Below are 21,383 nucleotides of genomic sequence, written 5' to 3'. Positions count from 1 at the left end.
GAAGCCCAGTTGGACCACCCCTGGCCAGCAAACTTCTCTTCTGAACTAACTCTGTACACTCATTCAGCACTCACCACGTGTGCGGCTGTTACTGCCATGACACAGACACACCACTTACTTACAAGGCCTTGGTCTGGCTCATCGTTGCATCCCTCCCGCATCTCGTGAAGTGCTAATGGCATAGAAGAGGCCCAGAAACGTTGCTTGGGTAATTTCCAAATGGCCTCTACCCACAGCACCGGGTAGGCACCCCTGCAGTGCCCTCCACACAGCTGATGTGATGGTTGATTTTCTGCGTCCACCTGACTGGGGGAAGGGATGCCTAATTAGCTGATAAACATTATTTTGGGGTGTGTCCATGAGGGTATGTCTAGGAGACTTGCTTTTGAATCGCTAGATTGAGTAGAGAAGATGGCCTTTACCAAAGCAGGCGGGCTGCATCCAAACCATTAGATAGAACAAAAGCACAAACAGAACAAAAAGGTGGAGTAAAGGCAAATTGGTTCTCTCTGCGCTGGAATGTCCATCGTCTCCTGCCCTTAGATATTGATGCTCCTGGTTCCCAGACCTTCAGACTTGGACTAGAACTTACACTACCAGTTCTTCTGGGCCTCCAGCTTGCAGAAGGCAGATCATGGGACTTCTCGGCCTCCATAATTGTGTGAGCCAATTCCTGTCATAAATCTCTTTCTGTACTTCTATATATATCCTACTGGTTCTGTTTCTCCTGAGCTCCCCGACTAATGTCACTGGGTCCTATTCCCCCTCCTCTTCCCAAAGCAAATGATACAATCATGGCCTTGGTAGAGAATAAAACAATTCTTTTTGCTTAGCTGCTTTTTTTCCCAGTCATTTTTGTCCTGTGGGAATTCAAGTGTTTTTAAGGACCCTTGAAGGTGAAGGAGACTTCAGCTGTAACAACTTTCTGGTCCCCGCCACCCCCACCTCTCCACTCCCTGTCACTGAGCAGCATCAGGTCCAGGCCTCTTAGGAGAGTCCAGGTTTGAGTCTTCGGGTTTAGGACTGGGCAGAGACCCTGGCCCCAGCTCCCCCTGAGGCCAAGGGGGAGGGGGCAATGAGATCATGTCTGCAGAGGCCCGGCCCCTTGGAAGGAGATCCCTCTGTAATTTCTTGGAAAGACCTCTCCCTCCAGCCCTTTCTGCTCACACCATCTCAGCTTTCCTCATCTGGCTGGGCCACAAACAGCAGCCAGCACGTTCCTGCCAAATTTCCACGTGCTTGCCCTCTGCACTTCTCATGCTTTGAGTTTCTCCCCTGGGGACCAGGTGCACCTCTGACCACATGAGCCGGAATTTTAAATTATATGGTCTCCACGAGTTATTTATTATGCTTCGGATAACTGTAATAAATGGGAATCGGGGGTTTGGGGGCAACATGTTTCATTCTGTTTTTTCATTTCTATGCCTTCCCTTGCTCTGTCTGGACATAGGAGTCTGGAGAGTGAGGGAGAAGGAAGGTTTTCTTGGTAGGATGAGCTACTTGCTCATTGGGAGTACAGTCGTGTAGGCTTTGGGGACCCCTTGGCAGCCCTCGGCTGTGCGTGGCGAACCTCTTTCTGTGGGTTTCCTCTCAGTGTACTGGGGTGGACGTGGGTAGGCAGCACTGTCGCTCCCTAAACAACTCTAACAAGGGCACCGCGGGACCAGGTTCTCAGGTTGTGCCCCTGAAGCTTACACAGTGTTTTACAGGCATGCCTTGTTTTCTGCACTTCACAGGTGTTGCATTTCCACAAAGGGAAGGCAAGATTCCCCACCAGCAAAAGGATCGCAACTCACTTCAGTGTGATCCTCACTTTATTACAGTCATCTGGAACCAAAAACAGTATCTGTGAGGTGTGACTGTAGGTCAGTTACATCTCAAGAACAGAAACCAAAGAGTGTGGGTCCTCGAGTCCCACTCTGGTAGGAATCCCTGCTCTGACACTAACAGGTATGTGGTCTTGTGCATATTCCTGAATTTCTCTGCGCCTCTATTCCCTCATTAGCAACTAGGGATCATAGTAATATCTATACCATACAGACAGTCTGAGGATTTAATGAGATAATGCATGTGAAACATTTAGAGCCCAACCTGGCATATTATAAGACCATAAAATGAACTATTAGGGTAATCTATTTCTCCAGCATTTGGCTTTGAAGCTGTCTTTGGAAAACTGAATAAAAATGAGCCTTTTGGGAATTTTGGTGGTAGGACATATAATTATCCCCATGTTCTGGATGAAGAAACTGGACCTCAGATGGCTCAATTACATGCAGAATCGCAAACTGTCCAAGGGGCCAAGCTCAGTTAGAAGACTGGCCTCCTCCTCATCACTGAGCATGGCAGGGAGCAGAAATGTGCTGGCCTGAGCCTTACACAGCGTCTAGTGTTCAGGAAGGAGCACAAAGCTGTGGGCAGCCATGTCCTGGAAGGCTGAGTCCCTGGAGGGTGTGGGCGGGCAGAATTACAGGAGGTAGCCATAGAGGCAGGACCCTGGCTGGCTCCATCACACCACATGGGCCTGCACTTCACAGCTGCAGGCAGCATCCGAACTTCCTCCTCAGAGGAAGAAGGACCCCTGACCCCGAGGTGGCCGAGCTCTCTGTGCAAGTACGTTGATTGGTAATCAGTCACAGCTGCGACTGGCCCAGGGTCAAGGCTCCAGCTCTTGTGGTTTTGTAGCCCAGCCGAGCTGTAGCTCAGAGCTGCCACCAGAGCCCAAGTGTCTCCAGCCCCTATGTCTGGACTGTCTAAGAAAGAGCCTGGGTCAGAAATACCGCAATGGTGGATGAGTGACTGAATGAATGAATGAAACCTCCTACCTCTTCTATGGCCCGGCTGGTGGGCTCTTCCAACACATGCTCAGAAGAGGGGGCCTGCTGTGTCAGAGGACCTACCACTCAAGCCTCATAAATCAGAGCAGCAGCAGCAGCAGCAGCAGCAGCAGGCCGACCTAAGCCTCCAGCTCACTCCTCCCGAGTGACCACTCCTGCTCTACCTGTGCACTGAGCCGCAGCAGCAGGGGTGCTTCTGTGCCTTAACAGCATCTCCAAGGCCCAGCACAGCACAGGGCCCACCAGCTGCTTCCTGGAAAAGGTGAGCAAAGAACAGGGGCTCCCCTCCAGAAGGAGGCAGAGGGGCCAGGGCCGGGGAGCCTGGGCACTGCTCTCAACGTGGAGGAAGGGGCTGAACTGCTAGGCCTGGGGCAGAGACACACAGAGACACATGTGCAGAGAGTTAGCAGGAAGGCCACAAGCCAGACACTGCTCTCCAGAGAGGCTGGGGTGGGCTGGACAGCCAAGGAAGGGGAGGGGAACAAGAGATTTGATTAAAAAGCAGGCCTGACACTTGTTCCAGTTCCTCCCCTTCAGTCCCTGCATGTGAAGGAGGCTAACCTTTCAGCCCTGCTCTACAGGGACTGTCCCCTCCCGGCACTTCATTCTCACGCCACCCCCCAAGCAGAGACCTTTCTCCGAGGCAGGGGGACCCCACCGAAGTAGAGCCCTCAGCCCGCACATTGGGGCCTCCTCATGTCCCTCTTTTAAGTGGTTTGGAAGTGAATTCAGTTCTGGGCTTTGAAGCCAAGATACATTTTTTAACTTCCCCCCTTTCCTCTTTTGTGTGCTTGTTATGACTGGTTTTGGAACCTGGATTATGGAGAGGGAGAGAATGTCTAAGCTGTGGGGGTGGTGGGAGCCTGCAGGGGCTCTAGGGACCCCTGCCTGGCAGTGGGTGCAGGGGTGGGCGGGATTCCCAGCAGTGCCCGTGAGGCGGGTGCCCGTGAGGCGGGTGCCCCTGGCCCAGATGGGGCTGCATCCCAAAGGGCAGGAGGGAGGGGCAGCAGTGTCATTACTGCCTAGAAAGTGCTTTGGGGTTTAGGAGGCCGATCTAATGAGTTGGGGGTGGGGGAGAGAAGGGAGAAATTTCAAGAAGGGAACCCTCTCTTGTGAGTGCTTCATGTTGTGTTTTAGACGTGCTCTGAGCCCAGGCATTGTTCATCTGCTCTGAGCCGAGTGTTTCTCAGATGCTTGGGGGAATTGAGGGGCAGGATTTAGGATCCAAAGGCCCACCAGGTTGGAAGAGGTGTCATGTGTGCCCTCAGGCATTCCCTGGGGACACACCTGGTGGTAGCTTAGCTCCCCAGCCTTTAGGGATGGCCTGAGTGCCCGGGGGAGTGAGAGGTGCCGGGGTGCACAGTGCCACCAGCATTACATCATAACCACAGTCTGGGAAAGGCCAAAAATGCTGCCCCAGACTGAACATCTAATGGGAACAGGCTGGCTCTGAAAACTGGCTCTTTTTGCATCCCTCTTTGCAGCATTCCAAGGTACCAAGATACAATTTAAAACAAAAGAAACACCAGCCCTGCCCAGGTGGCTCAGTTGGTAAGAGCATCATCTATGTACACCAAGGTTGCAGGTTAGATCCCCAATCAGGGCACATACAAGAATCAACCAATGAGTGCGTAAATTGCATAAATAAGTGGAAAAACAAATCAACGTTCAACGTCTCTGTGCCCCTCCCCCCCGCACACCTCTAAAATCAATTTTAAAAATAAATAAATAAATAAGTAAGTAAATAAAGGATAGAACACAATAACACCTACTAATGAACATTACTGGTGCTTTGAACAACATTCCTATGGCATTATTCCACTGGGGCAGCTGGTTAAAAGAATGCTGATTTCTGGGCCCCACCCCAGACCTACAAAATTAGTCTCAGGAATAGGGCCTGGAACTCTGTATTTCAGTCAGCAACACCAGCTGACTTTTTTGCACCACATCTTAGGGGAGTGCTGCTGCCAGCCCCAGGCCAGGTGCTGCAGACAATGAGATGTCTAAATACAAGAGAATTCACAGCAGTGTGAAGGTACTTCAGATACAATAAAAAGCAACCAGTCAATGTGACTCACTGCAGTGGGGTCTGGGCAAAGCCAAGTGAGAGATCTTGTTAGAAAATCTGCTATTGGGTGAGAGGTGGAATTTGTGTCCCGGGCTCCGCTCTCCTGCCTTTTCTGCACCCTCAGAACGCAGCCATGCCTGCAGGCCTCAGCAGCAGCCAGGTAGTAGGTTCTAGTTTTCAGGTGCGGATCACCTGGAAGCCTGAGTCCAGCCAACCCCCTTCCTCGGACAGGGCCCCAGACCCCGCTTTCTCAGCCAGCATCTGGAAGGGAGATGGGAGGAAGCCAAAGTCACCTGGGCCCCAGGGACCTCCCAATAGGCTGGTGACCCATGGAAAGGCCTCTTTCTTACAGATGAGGCAAGTGAGAACCAGAGAGGGAAAGTGGCTGGCGTGTGGTCATCCAGCCAAGACAGCAGCAGAGCAGAAACAGCAAACCAGCTCTTCTGGCCAGTAGCAGTATGTGCAACACACGTTACAGCCCTGCTCCATTTCCTGCAGAATTAAACTTTGAGAGCAGAGAGGCCTGAGGGATCGTTGTAGTCCACCCTGAGTGTTTCAGATAAGGACCCTGAGGCCCAGAGAGGTGACTCTCCTTCTCAGAACCATACAACTCAGTGGTGGCCCAGGTGGCAGCCCACCCCCACCTCCCTGTTCGGTGTTTTCCTGGAACTGCATTGCCTTCAGTGTCTCAGAAATTATGGGGGTTACTGAAGGTGGAAGACAGAAGGAGGCCTTCTAGACAAATACCTGCTTGGTCCTGGGGCTCAGAGAGCTGGGTGAACCCCAGCCAGACTGAGATCCAGGTGGGCACAATCAGGCCTGGGGGACAGGGCAGCAGGCCAGCGCGTTAGTGCCCCCATGTGGCCAAATACTAAAACACCAGGCTGGGGACCCGTGCTGCTGGGGCGACTTCCCCTGAGCTTGGCCCTAACTGGCACCTTTCACCCTCAGGTCATTGGCCAGCGAAGCTGAGGAAGTTTGTGCATATGGAGGCTCAGGACATATAGGTGTGTCTACCACTGGCTGACCATTATTTGGGGGTGAACCCTCGGTTCATTCATGAAAACTGAACATATGCAGAGGACCCCCAAGCATAAAGGAGCTTAACTATGACATTAAAAAGCTAACCTTGGTATAGCTGATGTGGCTCAGCTGTTGGAGCATGGTCCTGTACACCGAAAAGCTGCGAGTTCAATTCCCTGTCAAGGCACATGCTTGGGTTGTGGGTTCTGTCAGTCCCAGTCGGGGTGCGTGTGAGAGGCAACTGATTGGTATTTCTCTCCCTCTCTCTCTCTCTTCCTCTCTCTAAAATCAATAAAAAATGTCCTTGGGCAAGGAAAAAAAAAAGCCAGCCTTAATAATCATCCCTTTGGTTCCATCTTCAGCAGGTACAGAATCCCAGAACAGCTACTTCTCCCAGAGCAGCCTTTAAGGCTCTCGTCCCAGCACTAACTTCCCCGGAGCTAACTTATCTCCAGGCACAGTAGGGGCAGTGCCTTGGGCTCATGACACTTTTGAGGACCCGTGAAAATATTTTCAGTTCTTTTTAAATAAGAGGGGGAAATGAATATCACAATAATAAATCCAGCCTGCATTAAATTCATCTTTGTACCAACACATCTGTAAAATATATTTTTAATTTTTTAAATGAAGGAAGAGACCATGAAATCAAAAGCATCTAGTGCTCATGACAGTATAATGTGGGCCCAAAGGCCCTGTGCCTCCAGAAAGCCACTATTATTATTATTATTATTATTATTCTCACCTGAGAACATTTTCTTTTCATTGTTTTTTAGAGAGAGAGGGAGAGAGAGAAACATTGTTGTGAGAGAGAAGCATTAATTGGTTGTCTCTTATATGCCCCCCTGAACCAGGGATCACATGCACCTGGACCCAGGGATCGTAGGCACCCGGACGTGAAACTGAACTCACAACCTAGGCATGTGCCTTGACCGGGAATTGAACCTTCAACCTTTCAGTTATAGTACAATGCACCAACCAGCTAGCCACACCAACCAGGGCCAGAAAGCTCTTACTAAGGTAAAGCTATATTTCCAGAGCTAAGGTACATGATTAGGCTTTTCTTTTCATGAAGTCAACTGGTTCACCCATTCTCTGAGGCAGGGCAGACAACTGAAGGCAGCATAGTCACACCATGCAACCAGAGGGGTGAAGGCATATGAAAAGAGTGGAGGGAAGGAAGACTTTTGGCCTTGAGAGGAGAGAACTCAGAGCTGGTCAGACAGACTATGGGACCCTCACCACAGATATTAAAGTAACAAGAAGAAACCAGACATCAGTTACATGCAGGTCCTTCTTTGCACACTCTCTTTCTTAGAATGTAATCTTGGGTAAATGGTTTAACCTCTCAGGATCTTCTCTCATCTAAAAAACAAGGAAGATAGGAATGCTTCCCTGATACAGCTACTGTGACACACAGCAGATGTTCAAGACATAGGAGCTTCATAATAATAACAATGTTATGGACCGAATGTTTATGCCCCCCAAGGTACCTGTATTGAATCCCTAACCCCCAGTGAGATGGTTTTAGAGGTGGGGCCTTTGGAAGGTGATTAGGATTAGATGAAGCCATGAGAGAGGAGCCCCCATGATGGGATTAGTGCCCTCAAGAAAAGAGAAAGAGAGACCAGAGCTCACTCTCATCACCATGTGAGGACATATTGGAAAAGTGGCCATCTGCAAGTCAGGAAGAAGGTCCTCATCAGAAACCAAGTAGCCAGCACGCTGATATTGGACTTCCAAGACAGATGTCGGGGAGTGCCACCAAAGGTATATAAAAACCACAGATTCGGGCCACCATCCGCGGCCACTCCTAAATCAAGGAAAAAGGCTCAAAGGGTACATGGTAGTCTCCTATTCTAAACCGGACTCCCTGGGTTCTAATACAAACTTCGGGCATCTTCTCATCCTGTCCTTGTTACCACAGACTCAAAAGGAAATAAAAAAAAAAAAAAAAGAACACTCATTCTGGGAAGGAGTAATAGGTAAAAGAACCAAGAGAGACTGTTACACTTTAAATCCCAGAAGAGCATGGGTTTCCATGGGTCTGTGAGTTTAGGAAATTTCTATAGCATAGAACCATCTTGACCATGGTCCCTTCCATTCCTGACTCTTCCCTCTGGCATTTTCTCTTCAGCCACCCATGTTTTTCAATGCATTGTTATACATGCCTGTTGCAGATTGCATTGTGTCCCCCCATATTACATGTTGCAGCCCCAACCTCCCATGTGACAGCATTTGGAGATGGGGTCTGTTGGAAGGTGATGAAAGGTAAACAAGGACCAGGAGAGGATCTGCAGGATCTCCACTCTACTTGGGGAAGACAGAAAACAGAACAAAACCCGGGGCTCAGAAAGAACTCCTGCCTTTTCATAAAATACTTTTGGATGAGGGAGTATTGAAATGATGGTCAAGAGATGTCATGGACTCTGCTTCCCCAGACTCTTGAACCAACAGGACAGATAGTTCCTGGTCCCGATCATATATCATCAGTCACGCCTGTAGGCACAGCAGCCTTCCATGTCTGCTCTCTTCAAGCTAGCAATTACGGCTGCACCAGCACTGCACAACATCATCTCTCTCCTGCCTCTTTCCATCTCTGTTCCCCACCTGGAAATCGATACAGCCTGAAAGGAGTTATTGAGGTTTTGTGTGTGTGTGTTTTTAACGAGGATTAGAAAAGTTGAGTAGTCTTTTTGCAGAGTTAGATCTTGACAGTTGTATTCTTCCCTAAGTGCTTCATAACGGAGAAGCGTTAAAGATAACCAGAAACAAGGAAAATGAGGAGCCTTTATTGACTGATTAGTTGGAAACATTACCAAAAAAAAAAAAAAAAGTGGTAGTAGGAGCTACTAGGTGTTACTTACTATTTATTCTTCCTTTCTTCCTTAATAAGAGAAAACACATTTTTGGGATGGCAATGTGCCCAAACTAAAAAGCAAGCATTGTATATCATAGTCTTCTTTGCATATGTGGGAGGCCAGTGAGATAGAAACAGAAGCTATTAGGTGGGAGCTCCAGGAAACAATGCTTATTTAACTGGCAGACAATCGTTTCTCTCTGCTCCTTCTTTTTTCTTCCTGCCTGGAACACAGACATGATAACTGGAGCTGCAGCAGCTTTGTTAGGACCATGAAGATAAGACAAGAAAATTGTAAAAAACTTTGGCCCTGATATACTTGAGCTTCTACACCAGGGGTTGGCAAATTATTGCCTGTGAGCTGTATCTGGCCCACTATCTATTTTTGTAAATAAAGTTTTATTGGAACACAGCCATGCTCATTTTTCTGTGGCTGATTTCTCATGTAATGGCAGAGTAGACCAGTTGCAACAGAAACCAAATGTCCCAAAAAATTGAAAATATTTATTATCTGGCCTTTTACAAAAAAACATGTCAACTTCTGCTCTAAACCACTGGCAATAACTGCCTACCCCCAGAATAACTATATAAAAATAATCCTATGTGTCAGGTCCCTGTCTAACAGGTATAATAGTATTTATATTTCAGACATTTAGAGTTACACAACTATGGGAGCAGGCCCTGATCCAATAGAACTAGTATCCTCATAAGAAGAGGAGGAGATACAAGAGAGGCACCCGCAGTGGGAAGACTATGTGAGGACACAGGGAGAGGGCGGCCAACTGCAGGCCAAGGATAGAGGCCCCCGGAGAAACTGGCCCTGATGACACCTTGATCTCAGACTTCCAGCCTCCAGAACTGTGAGTAAACAAGCGTCCGTTATTTAGGTCACCCAATCCGTGATATCTTGTTATGGCAGCCTCAGCCAACTGAGACAGTATAAAAATACACCACAAGGTGCTTTGGGGTAAGTGTCTCAGAGAGGCAAACATAACAGAGCAAAGAGCTTAGCTCTGAGGCCTGGAGGACAGGGACATGAGAGCCCACCTGCTTCCGTTCATTTGCTGAGCCGTGGATGGCGTGCTCCCCAAGTTCAGACTGGCACAGCCAATCCCCCAATTTTTCTTGATTGATGTTCTGTTTGAGAAGCTGGCATAGACTTGGAAGATGTGCATTCCCTTGTTTTAATTTCTCCTCTCTGGTCTAAATGAAACAGCCCTCTTCTATTTTGAGAAAGAAAAACACACTGAGGAGGCATAGTTGGGGCCTTTCTTTGTCCACTCACCCTGCCATGCCCAAACTTTTCAAGGTGAGGTCAGACACTTTCTGTGTCTGTCTGCCTTTTAATGCTTGATTTCCTGAGATTATGTTATTTTTGAAAATAGCATTCTGTGAGCTGAATCTGGCCCACTATCTATTTTTGTAAATAAAGTTTTATTGGAACACAGCCATGCTCATTTTTCTGTGACCTCAACTGAGCTCAGATGGGGAATATTTCTGCTGCCTTGTCTCCCTTCTCCAGGTGCTGGCATTGGCCATGTCAGAGAAAACGTAGGCTATGCTCTGCCCAGTGGCCTGGTCCTCTCACTCACACAGCATCCGGTGGGGCTGGAACTAAGTGTTGGGTTAGTAAAAGGGCAAATGAAGACAACAGCAAGAACACAAACACTTTCTCCAAGAAGAGCACAAATCTTACCCTTCCTTCCGTATTACATGAACATCGGGCATCAAGGCAGCTGGTCCAAACCTTAAACAGGGTGGGTGTTCTCAGGTCTGTATAACTGAGGGAACTTCTAGAAGGTTTTGCTTGCACATTTTGATACGTATGTTATTCTGCTTGACATGGGGACTGTGCCACACTCAGGTTACTGTTACCCATTTCCTTGTTTTCATCTCCTTGCCACACAGCTGCATGATATTCTCAGCATCCTTCCTTCTAGATGGTTCCTGTTCTTCCCAGTAGGCTGTAAGTGGCAGTGATGTGTGTCACCTTCAAGCTGAGGTAGGTGAAAGGGGTGTGTCTCCTCCACATAGTTCTTCTCCCTTGTTTGTGGAGGAGAAGATTCAGAGGAGAACTCCAGCACCCCAGATGATAATGGACACTGGGTCCCTGATGCTGGCAAGGAGCAGAAAACCCCCATCAACCCATGTTCCCTGTTCCACAAACAAAAAATAAACTCTTGTATGATACTCCTGGGATTTGGGGCTCTTTGTTCTTGCAGCTAGCCTCTCATGACCGATACAGAGACCTAAGAATGGAGCTTTGGACAGGGCCCAAGCTGTGAACTCCAGATCTCTCAGGAAGGACAGTCCCATTCCTTCCATTCCGAGCCACCCCACTCACAAGGTAACAGCACGGGGCTCCAGGGGTGTCACAGGGCAGAGCGAAAACATGGACAGAGCTGGATATGCCCACATCCCCACCCTCTCTTGGGATGTGCTGTAGATGTTCTATTCATGGTGTTACTCAAGACCAAAGAATCCAGACATTAGGAGATTCACCCCAGTCCCACTTGTGTGCTTTTCTTTTCCGGAGCTTAAGGTCAACCAGAACTTTGTGAGTAAACATGGGATTCTCCTGAAGATGGTGGCCATTCTCACAAATTGTCCTGGAAGGACATCAAGAGGCCTGTTGTGAGTGGGAGATGAGGACTCGGAAGCTGAGCCTTTGATGGGAACAAAGGAACAGTTCCTCTTCTCATTTTAGTTGGTGCTCTGTCTAGATGAAAGGCTTAGAAGTGGAGATACCAGGAGAGTCGGGGCGGGGGTTGGATTAGAGAGGGTCCACCACCCACAGGCCGCCCTGGGAGTGAGACAGACAGACCTCTGCTCCTCCATTATCACCAAACCAGGAGTAGGTTCTCATTGACAGTTCAGCCTGGCCTGGGAGGCAATACGGGAGAAAACTGTCGTATTCTTGGGAGCAAAGAAGACTGGGGAGCAGGGTCTCTACCTCCAAGTCTCAAAAAAGTATGGCCCTGGGGGTCAGTGGCTGTCCCCAGGGAACAGTGACCTTCAGAGGGTCACAGACAGCACAAGGTGACTTGACAACAAGGCCAGACTGCAAGAATCTGAGGACTTCCCCCTACCTCAGCACCCATGGGCCAGGCTCCTAGGAAACACAGAAATTGTGGGGCCAGTTTTGGGAGGGCTAACTTCCCAAAGTTAGGCTTTGCAGTGGCTCTCTTATTATCATAAGTTGGGTTACTTAAAAGTAGCAAAGAACATTTCCAGCTTTGCAATAGACAGAGAACAAAGGACATGCTCTACCCATTGGATACCAGCAGGGACTGTGATCTGGAGCCCCCAGTGAGAACAATAAAATTTCTCACTCTGGGAACCTCAGCTCCTTTAATGCTACAGTCTGAGCGGTGAGTTAAACACTTAGCCCACAAGTAGGATCAAGGGCCCCCAGTTCTCGCTTCCACCAGGTCCGAGGTCTGCAAGCCATCTTTCCAGTTTTGATTTGGCCACCGCACTGCTTCTGCCTTCCAGCTCCAAGTAGCAGGGTCAAAAGCCTGATCCCTTCAAGACCTGAAATGCTGACTGTAGGAGGGACTGTGTCTTGTAAAGAAGTCCATACTACTCCCCTCTGTCCCAGAATAGGAGACTGCAGGGTGTAAGGCAAGTCACAGAAGCTCCAGGATTTGAAGGGGAAAATTCTGATTCTCTCCCCAGCTATAAGTCTACCTGGAAGAAACTCTAGGTACAAAGGAGAGGCTGCTGAGAGCCCCAGATTCCCTCTCCACCTTCTGATGTCACAATGGCTTTCACAGATAGAATCAGCAGGGAAGAAGGAACTTAGAGCCCCCCAGTCACGGGAAAGCATGTGTTCACAGAGCAGGAAATGCCGCAGGTGGAACCAGGGTGCTAGGCTGAGTGAGGGGTGGCTGCTGGTCAACCAGCTCCATCTCTTGACCCTCCTTACTTTTTTCTTGGGAAAAAAAGGATGCCCACATCCCCACCCTCTCTTGGGATGTGCTGTAGATGTTCTATTCATGGTGTTACTGAATGACATCACCATTTTCCCAGAAACTCGGATTTAAATGCATGAGACCACCACCCAGACATAATCCACATAGCTACTCAGTCCAATCAATTTTATCTCTGAGCTGGCAGGCACAACCTTCTTTACTTCTCCCTCTTGCTGCCAGCTCTCATTACCTCCCCTCACCTCCTAAAAGAACCTCTAACACACCTCATGCCTCCAGTTTCTGCTTGGCATATAATGTGCATCCTTATTTTTCCCTCAATTATTCAGGCAAAAAAAGTCATGTTATACATGGCAAAATACAGTAGATAGATGATAGATAATATTAACAGCTATTATTTCTGAACTTGCAGAGTAAGCTATTGAAGCTGTGTAAAAAATAAAGGGTCCTGGCTGCACTGAGTGGGGAGTGGAAAGTGGGGAGTGGGGGTGGTCCCTACTCTGCCTGTATCTTCCTGAGCACCATCAGAAACGTTGCTTTCCTCAGTGTCCACCTGGGAACATGCCATAAAAAGCCCAGGTGAGCCTAAGGGGACCAGATGTCGCAGTTTGGGCAAAAGGACCTCCTGAGGAAATAGGATTCAGCCACGGCCTCTGTCTAGTACATTCCCTAAAGGGAGAGGCACTGTTCCCAGCCTGCCATGAATTTGGATGTAGCCACTTCCCGAGTCACATTTTCACTTTACCACGCAGTGCTGCAGTGCAGGATGATGCTAACAGCTGCTCTCCCTCATCTCATGAAGCTGCTCAGAGACCATATTTGACAAAGACCCTTAATTCACTTGGAAACACAGTCCTCTCTATCTGAGGATTCTACTTTTGCCCATTCAACCAACCTTGGATCAAAAATATTCCCAAAAAACTTCATTGTTGCTGAGGTGTACTATATAGTTAGGCCTATAATGGTTGTGTCTGTAGTGAATGCGCACAAACTTCTTTTTTTCATTATTCCCTAAACAATATAACAGCTATTTACACGGCATTTACATTGTTTTAGATATTATAAATAATCTAGAGGTGATTTAAAGTATAGGGGAGGATTGCATAGGTTATATGCTCTATGTCATTTCTTGAAAGAAACTTGAGCATCCTCAAAGTTTGGTACCTGCAGGGATCCTGAAACTAATCCCCTGTGGAAACTAAGGAATGGCCATATAAAAAACACAAAAGAAAACACAACTGATGGTGGTATGTCCTTATTCACTGAAAAGATAGAGATTTTTGTGATACCTTTGGATCTCTTCCATTTATCAATCATGTCCTTAAGTGGTCGAAATATCCTATGGAGAAATAATAACTCATAGCTGGTCTGAAGTAATCAGCAGTCTGTTGGCACAAACTATGGTGTCCATTTCCTGAGGTTCAAGTGCTTGGCTGCAGCTGTGAGTCTAAACAAATGGTAAGAAAGAGAAACACACAAGTGTATTTCTTACAGCCAGTATCAGCAAAGCGCATGTCCAGCCTTAGAAATTTGTGGGAAGCTCCAAGCAGGGTCCACAATGGAAAATGGCCTCTCAGCTGTGTCCAGGACCTCAGGAAACCATGTCTCCCTAAAATTCTTAACTTCAAGGACATTTCATTAAACTGGGACTAGAAATGAAAATGAAGGAGCCTGGTGAAGAGGAAACTGCAGCAGACAAGAGCAGTGGTCCTCAAAGTGTGGCTCTTTCCTACTCCCCACCAGCAGCAACAGTGTCTCAGGAACTTACTAGAAATTCAGATTCTTGGGCCCTATCCCAGGCCAACTGAATCAGAAATTGTTTTTAACAACCCCCCTGCCCCTTTGGGTGACTAACTCTGAAACGTGCTAAAAGTTTAAGAAGCACTGGAGTAGAAGATTAGGAAAGTTCCATTACCACCTTCATCCCCTCTCTGATAAATCAGGGAGTAGGATTTGATATTTCAGGTTCATCTGACCCAGAGCCCTGGAAATCCCAGCCTAGCTACTCTCCTGCATTACCACCTGACAAAATACACTGCTCAGTAGGTGATAGACTATACTATACAGTTTAACAAATGCCAAATTTTAAACAACATTTTTGCTTGGCAAAAGATGGGTCCTAGGTTCATGTTTAGTGGGCACCAATATGTTGAATGATGATAGTCAGACTTGTAAAATGCTCCTTTTGTATGTTAGTCAGAGTTCTCCAGGGAAAGAGAACCAATGGGTTGAAGAAAGAGAGAGAGAGAGGTCATAAGTAGCTAACACAATTATAGAGGCTGAGAAGTCCCACAGTCTGCTCTCTGCAAGCTGGAGACCAAAGAACCTGGTGGTGTAGTCCAGTCCAAATCTGGAAGACCCGAGAACTGGGGAAGCCTATGGGTTAAGTCCCAATCTGAGGACAGGAGAAGGTAGATGTCCCAACTCAGCAGTCCGGCAAGGTTAGCTAATAATACACCCTTCCTCCACCTCTTTGTTCTATTCAGGCCCTCAACAGATCAAATGAGGCCCACCCACACTGGGGAGAGTGATCAGCTTTACTGGGTCTACCTATTCAAATGCTAATCTCTTGCAAAAAAAAACACCCTCAAAGACACCCCAGAATAATGTTTTACCAGCTACCTAGGCCCAGGCAAGTTTACACATAAAATTAACTATCACACTTCTCATAGAACCCCTTTCTTCTGACCCACCCTGAGACATCCTGCCCCTGACTATTACTTCAGATAATAACTAAGCTGTGCTGGACCAAATTCCAACATCTCTTTATCTTCTAAATCATTTCCTTCTCATTCAAACTTTGTTCAATTATTTGAGAAACTGAGAGGGCAGACGGTTCACTAAGATTGCTGGTACTTGGAAGACAGGCAGAGGAAGTACTAGAGAATCTGGTAAAAGCACCATTGTGAAGCAAATGAGGATCCTGCATGTTAATGGGTTTAATGGAGAGGGCGGGGAAGAGGACCCCAGGCTGCCTGGAGCACCAGCTAAGGTGAGAAGATCGCCAAGGTGCAGGAGATCAAAAGCGACCTGAAAGAAGCCATTGAAACGATTGTGGCTGCCATAAGCAGCCTGGTGCCCCCTGTGCAGCTGGCCAACCCCGAGAACCAGTTCCAAGTGGACTACATTCTAAGTGTGATGAACGTGCCCCACTTTGATTTCCTTCCCAAGTTCTACAAGCACGCCAAGGCTCTGTGGGAAGACGAGGGAGTGCGCGCCTGTTACGAACACTCCCACGAGTGGCAGCTGGTTGACTGCACCCAGTACTTCCTGGACAAGATTGATGTCATCACAGGCTGTCTACATCCCCATTGATAAGGAACTGCTTCACGGTCGTGTCCTGACTTCTGAAATCTTTGAGACCAAGTTCCAGGTGGACAAAGTCAACTTCCACACATTTGAAGTGGGCAGCAGTATGAGGAACACCGCAAGTGGATCCAATGCTTCAATGATGTGACTGCCATCACCTTCGTAATGGTAACATGGTCATTAGTGAGGACAACCAGACCAACCACTTACAGGAGGCTCTGAACTTCTTCAAGAGCTTCTGGAATAACAAATGGCTGCACACTATCTCTGTGATTCTTTTCCTCAAAAAGCAAGAACTGCTCCCTGAGAAAGTCCTTGCTGGAAAACCAAAAATTGAGGACTACTTTCCAGAACTTGCTCACTACATTACTCCTGAGGATGCTACTCCCAAGCCTGGAGAGGACCCATGCATGACCCGGGCCAAGTACCTCATCTGCAATGAATTTCTGAGAATCAGCACTGCCAGCGAGGGTGGGAGCCACCACTACTACCCCTACTTCATCTGCACCTGGACAGAGAACATCCGCCGTGTGTTCAACAACTGCGGCGACATTGTTATTGCAGTGGACCCGTCGACGGGGGAGCCTCAGATGCTATTACAGGAACAACGCCCCACCCCTTCCCTGAGGTCCCTCTGTTTTAGGTTCTTTGCCCGCTTCTCTGAAAACTCATGCCTCTCAATGGCAGAGTTTGGTGAAAAGGAAAGGAACTATTTATTCAAAAGTTATACAGTTTTGAATAATGGCTAAATGTCACCATTAAATCTCAAAATCCCTTTGAAACACCCACCAACACACACTTCTGCCTTCCCCCGCTTTGCCCAGTCATGGGTACCATCCTTCAGAAGAAAAAGAACAAAAGTCCAGAGCTCAGCTAGGCAGGCCTCTTGCTGTTCCCAGCACCATCTGCTGCATTGCCGCGATCTCCAGTTCTTATATCAGAACCAAGTGGCACCTCCTCATGGCCCACTTGCAAGAGTCCTTTCTCCCCTTTCCTTCCCACATGGTCTTCGCCTTGTTCCCTCACAGCATGGAGAGAACCATCTCTAAGCTCTCATGCACATGTGCTGTAACTGGGCAGGGTGGGGGAGAGCTGCTCTGCAAGGTGGCTACATCTTGCTTTCCTGTTTCCTAAGCCACGTGGTCAAGGGAGCCCCCACTCTGCTCCCAACACTGCGTGGTCAAAGGCCTCTAGCATGGCTGCTGAGCCTGGGTCCCAACCCCAGCAAGAATGCTCTTCCACAACCCCATCTCAGACTCCTGCCACAGGAGCTGTAACCAAAGGAGCTCCTGCCCAGTTACATCCTGGCTTTAAGTTATACAAACCTTCCTGGTTAGTCTTGTTGATATGCAAAATAACTGTCTTTGCCTATGAAGTTTGAAGCTATCCTGATGTTATTGACATGCAAAATGACTCTCAATGGCCCTGCTCCCTGTCAGGTAGGAAGCTGGCCAGTTACTCATCTTCAAAGTAACTCTCAATGGCCCTACTCCATGTCTCCCATCCCCCATGGTGGCCCACTGTTTGTGGGGAAGGGTAGAATATTCTATATTTTTCTTGGACACCCCAAGTTCTGGACCCTGTTACATATCCCCTTTGGGGGAGTCTAGCTGCACCCTGTTACAACATCATTCAACACATGTACCTTCATCAGTATGAGCTGCTCTAAGAAGGGAACCCTCAAATTTAATTAAAGTCTTAGCCTTGGCTGGTGTGGCTCAGTGGATTGAGCGCTGACCTGCGAACCAAAGGATGCTGGTTCGATTCCCAGTCAGGACACATACCTGGGTTGCCGGCCAGGTCCCCAGTCGGGGGGCACGTGAGGGGCAACCACACATTGGTGTTCTCTCCCTCTCTTTCTCCCTCCCTTCCCCTCTGTTTAAAAAATATAATTAAATCTTTAAAAAAATAAAAAATAATTAAAGCCTTAAGCACAATTAATTAAACGTGAAATGTAATTGTACACTCGGTTGATCACCCACCATAGGGCATGATTGACAAAGCAACCTTTCCTTTCCCTCTTGGGTGATTTTGTGAAACCCCCTTCCTCCCTTTCAGCTTGCTCAAATATACCAAATTTAGAGAGCTGAAGGCAGCCTTCAGATAAAGAAAAAGAAAAAAAAAAGGCCACGATGGTCCCCTCTCTCTTTAATTAAAATAACAGCAGCAAACAGAAATAAATGAATTAAATGAAATAAATGTTGTCTTGTGCAGCATTAAAAGTCAATAAAAATTAAATATGAGCAAAAAAAATGATCTGAGAAACTTATTTTCCACTCTAATTCATTTTCTCTCTCACTCTCTTTTCCATTCTTGACCCTGAACTGGGCTTTCGGGTGATGCACAATAGTCCTGGAAGCACACCTGTGACAAGGAGAAGGAACCACCTCTACTTTGAAGTCACATAAGAGGAACAACCCATGTTACAAACATAAAAAACCCTTCCAAGTATCAAGATGTCTTCAGCATCTCAATAAATGTCTCTATATCCACCTCTTCAACCTCCTGCTTTTTCTCAAGTTCAACATAAATCAAAAGCCAATATTTGAAATGGCATTTTGCTTTCTTTAGTCTCAAGTAGATTTGGTTATGTTCCTTCACTTGTCCAGCCTCTGGGCTCCATGTGTACCTCTAAGGGAGGCAGCTGCGCACTACCGTGTGGTCTTCCCAACACCCTGAGCAGAGCCCTCCTGTGTGCAGTGAGCTGGCAGCTGTCCTTCACGTTTTGTTTGCCTGTTGCTTGGGCAGACCCTAACAGAATGCTCTACCAATCATAGGCAATTGATTAAATGTTTCTGGAATGCAAAGGAATATGTTGTTGTAGGCTTGCTTGAGAACTTGTTATATTTGCTTCCATGAAGAAATGTGTTTAAGAACAAAAGGCCCTGTCTTGTTAAAAATGTCACTTGGCTTTATCAGGTTTTGGCGATTGTGCTACCCTGCTTTAGGGCCACTAGGTGGGATGATCTGGGGAGGCCTCACAGCATTTCAGGTGCAGCTACCTGGGCCTGAGAGTTGCAGATGTGGAGATTGGGGTTGAAGTCATCCAGACTTTCAGATAATATTGCTGTGATCAGGGCCATATTCATCCAAAACTGCACCCTACCACCAGCCTGTCTAGAGAGAGTAGTTTCCGTCCCTACAGAGCTTTGGCTGGTGTTCCTCTGGTAATGCCACAAAAGAGACTTGACAGACATGTTAAGCCCAACAACATGGCCCAGTACCCCACCCCACCCCCATTTGGCTTACCAGCACCCTCCCTTTCCTTCCTTCCTTTCTTCTGTGCCTCCATCCTCCATCCCCCATCCTCTCCCTTTGCTACCCTTCTTATCCCATTTCCAGTTGTCTATTATGTGGAATGAAATAATATTTTTGCTATATTTCTTGAATAAAATGCTAAGCGTTTTGCTTTTTTATAGGAAGCAAGGGACTCCTCTGACTCCCCAAAGAAAAGAAAAACCTGACACTTGACACTTGGAAAGTAGCTTGTGATAAATTTTTTTGGAGGGGGCAGGTCAGTTTGTTTAAATTTTTTTAATCCTCACCCAAGCATACGTTTTTATTGGGGTTTTTTGTTGTTTTTGGGGGGGTTTTGTTGTTGTTTTTCAGAGAGAGAGAGAAACATCAATCAGTTGCCTCTCGTATGCACCCCGACTGAGGATCAAACCTGCAACTTAGGCATTTGCCCTGACCAGGAATGGAACCCACAGCCTTTTGGTCCACAGTATTATGCTCCAACCAACTGAGCAACCCAGCCAAGGCTCATTTCAATTTTTTAATATCACCCATATATGTTCTGCAAGGTGTTGATTTCCATAGGCTGTAGGCAAAATTCCCATGTTCCTTGCTATAGCCCATCTGGCCCTTTGTAAAACTCTCTTCCTGGCCTTCAAAAACCATACGCATAAGAAGGGGTTACAGTAAACTCTTTACACATGTAAAATGGGCTTAAACATCATTCTCTTATTTCTGTGCTTGGGAGAAAAGTTATGAAACAAAAGAGAGACTACATCCATGAGTCTTTTGTATCTTCACACTCACTCTGAGAAAGTGCGGTCCATAAACCAGGTCGTTATGTTAATGGCAAATGGCAACAGATGTTAGACCTCAGCCCTTGAGTTCTGGCTAAGAAAGAATTTAGAGCCAAAACTCAGAAACAAGCAAAAGTGTACTTAGAAAGTTATAGAGGTAGAAGAAGTGAGGCATAGAACAGAGCCGGCTGGGCTGTGTGGACTCAGGAAACAAGTTAAAATGGCTAAAGAAGGGTAGAATCTGGATAGAGTATTCATTAGCTTTCCAAATGTGTTCTCTTAGGGTCATGGTCTCCGGTAATTGGTCCAGGGAAGGGGGTCATTAGTCATCACAGCTGGTCCTGAAGTCAGCCATGACGTTGCCCTGCTTGGCCCTGCTGTTCTGGGCCCGGGGCTGAAACACAACTGAAGTCTAGATGTTCTGTCTAGTCTGACCAAACCTCTGTCTCTGTAGTCAACAAGCCTGAGGCTTCATTCATAAGATTATTTGATGCAGGTTAGAAATTCATGGTCCTTAGGGCTTGTGGCTTTAGGGAGTGCTTGTGCATGTCCTTAAGATGGGGGTCATAAGAAGCGATTCCCTGGTCCCCTTATTTCTCTTTCAAGGACTGTACCCATATGACTGTACCCATATGACCATATGACTAGCAACATGTCAGCAGAGGAAAAGTCATGGGAGGGCCCAAGCCACAGGACCATGTGATATGAAAGGTCAGGGGGGTCTAAACCACATAGATGTATGAAAGATCAGGGATTCAAACTGCATGACCAGCAATATGCTAGAGGAGGAAATGTCACCCCAAGAGAGAGGCCCGCCTACTGATATTTGCCCTCCCAGTTTTGCCCGTTGCTAGGCACCCAGGGCTTTCTACCCTGTGACCTTCTATACCTGGTCTATTGTTTCTACTCTGCTCATGTCTGCCTAAATGCCTATTGTGTCACTTACAAAGTTTTGTAAGCTACACAGCACTGTGAATATAAAAATGTGTTTTCTTTTTAATACAATTGAATGTATTATTCCAAGGTTTGAGAAAGAAAGTCAAGGTCATCTCTCTGCTCTTCTCTTCTGAGAGAAGAGTTAGCTCTTCTTTCCTTTTTGTTGGTTCTAGATACAGAGCTTGTTCCTGTGTCTGCGTCCTGAGAAACAGTGAGATCCTTCAGGGCCAAGATCTTGTGTTTATGTTGGTGTTTTGTTTTGTTCTGTTTTGTATTGTTTTTGTATCCTTAATGCCCAGCAGAGAACCTAAAACAGCATAACTGCTTAAAAAAAGGAAGAAGGATGGGTGGGTGGATGGATGGATGGATGGATGGATGGATGGATGGGTGGGT

At 47.2% G+C, this 21,383-nt stretch overlaps 1 pseudogene; it reads left to right on the top strand.

The window, feature by feature from the left end:
• The first annotated feature begins 15,604 nt into the window (after positions 1 to 15,604).
• Positions 15,605 to 17,692, top strand: LOC129084572 (guanine nucleotide-binding protein G(s) subunit alpha-like; annotated as a pseudogene).
• The last annotated feature ends 3,691 nt before the right edge of the window (positions 17,693 to 21,383 follow it).

This window comes from Pteronotus mesoamericanus, unplaced genomic scaffold (assembly GCF_021234165.1).
Source record: "Pteronotus mesoamericanus isolate MK-2021 breed Mesoamerican mustached bat unplaced genomic scaffold, CSHL_Meso_final contig_130, whole genome shotgun sequence".
Lineage (NCBI taxonomy): Eukaryota > Metazoa > Chordata > Mammalia > Chiroptera > Mormoopidae > Pteronotus > Pteronotus mesoamericanus.
The sequence above is the reverse complement of the archived record's forward strand: the minus strand, read 5'-3'. Positions and strand labels throughout refer to the sequence as shown.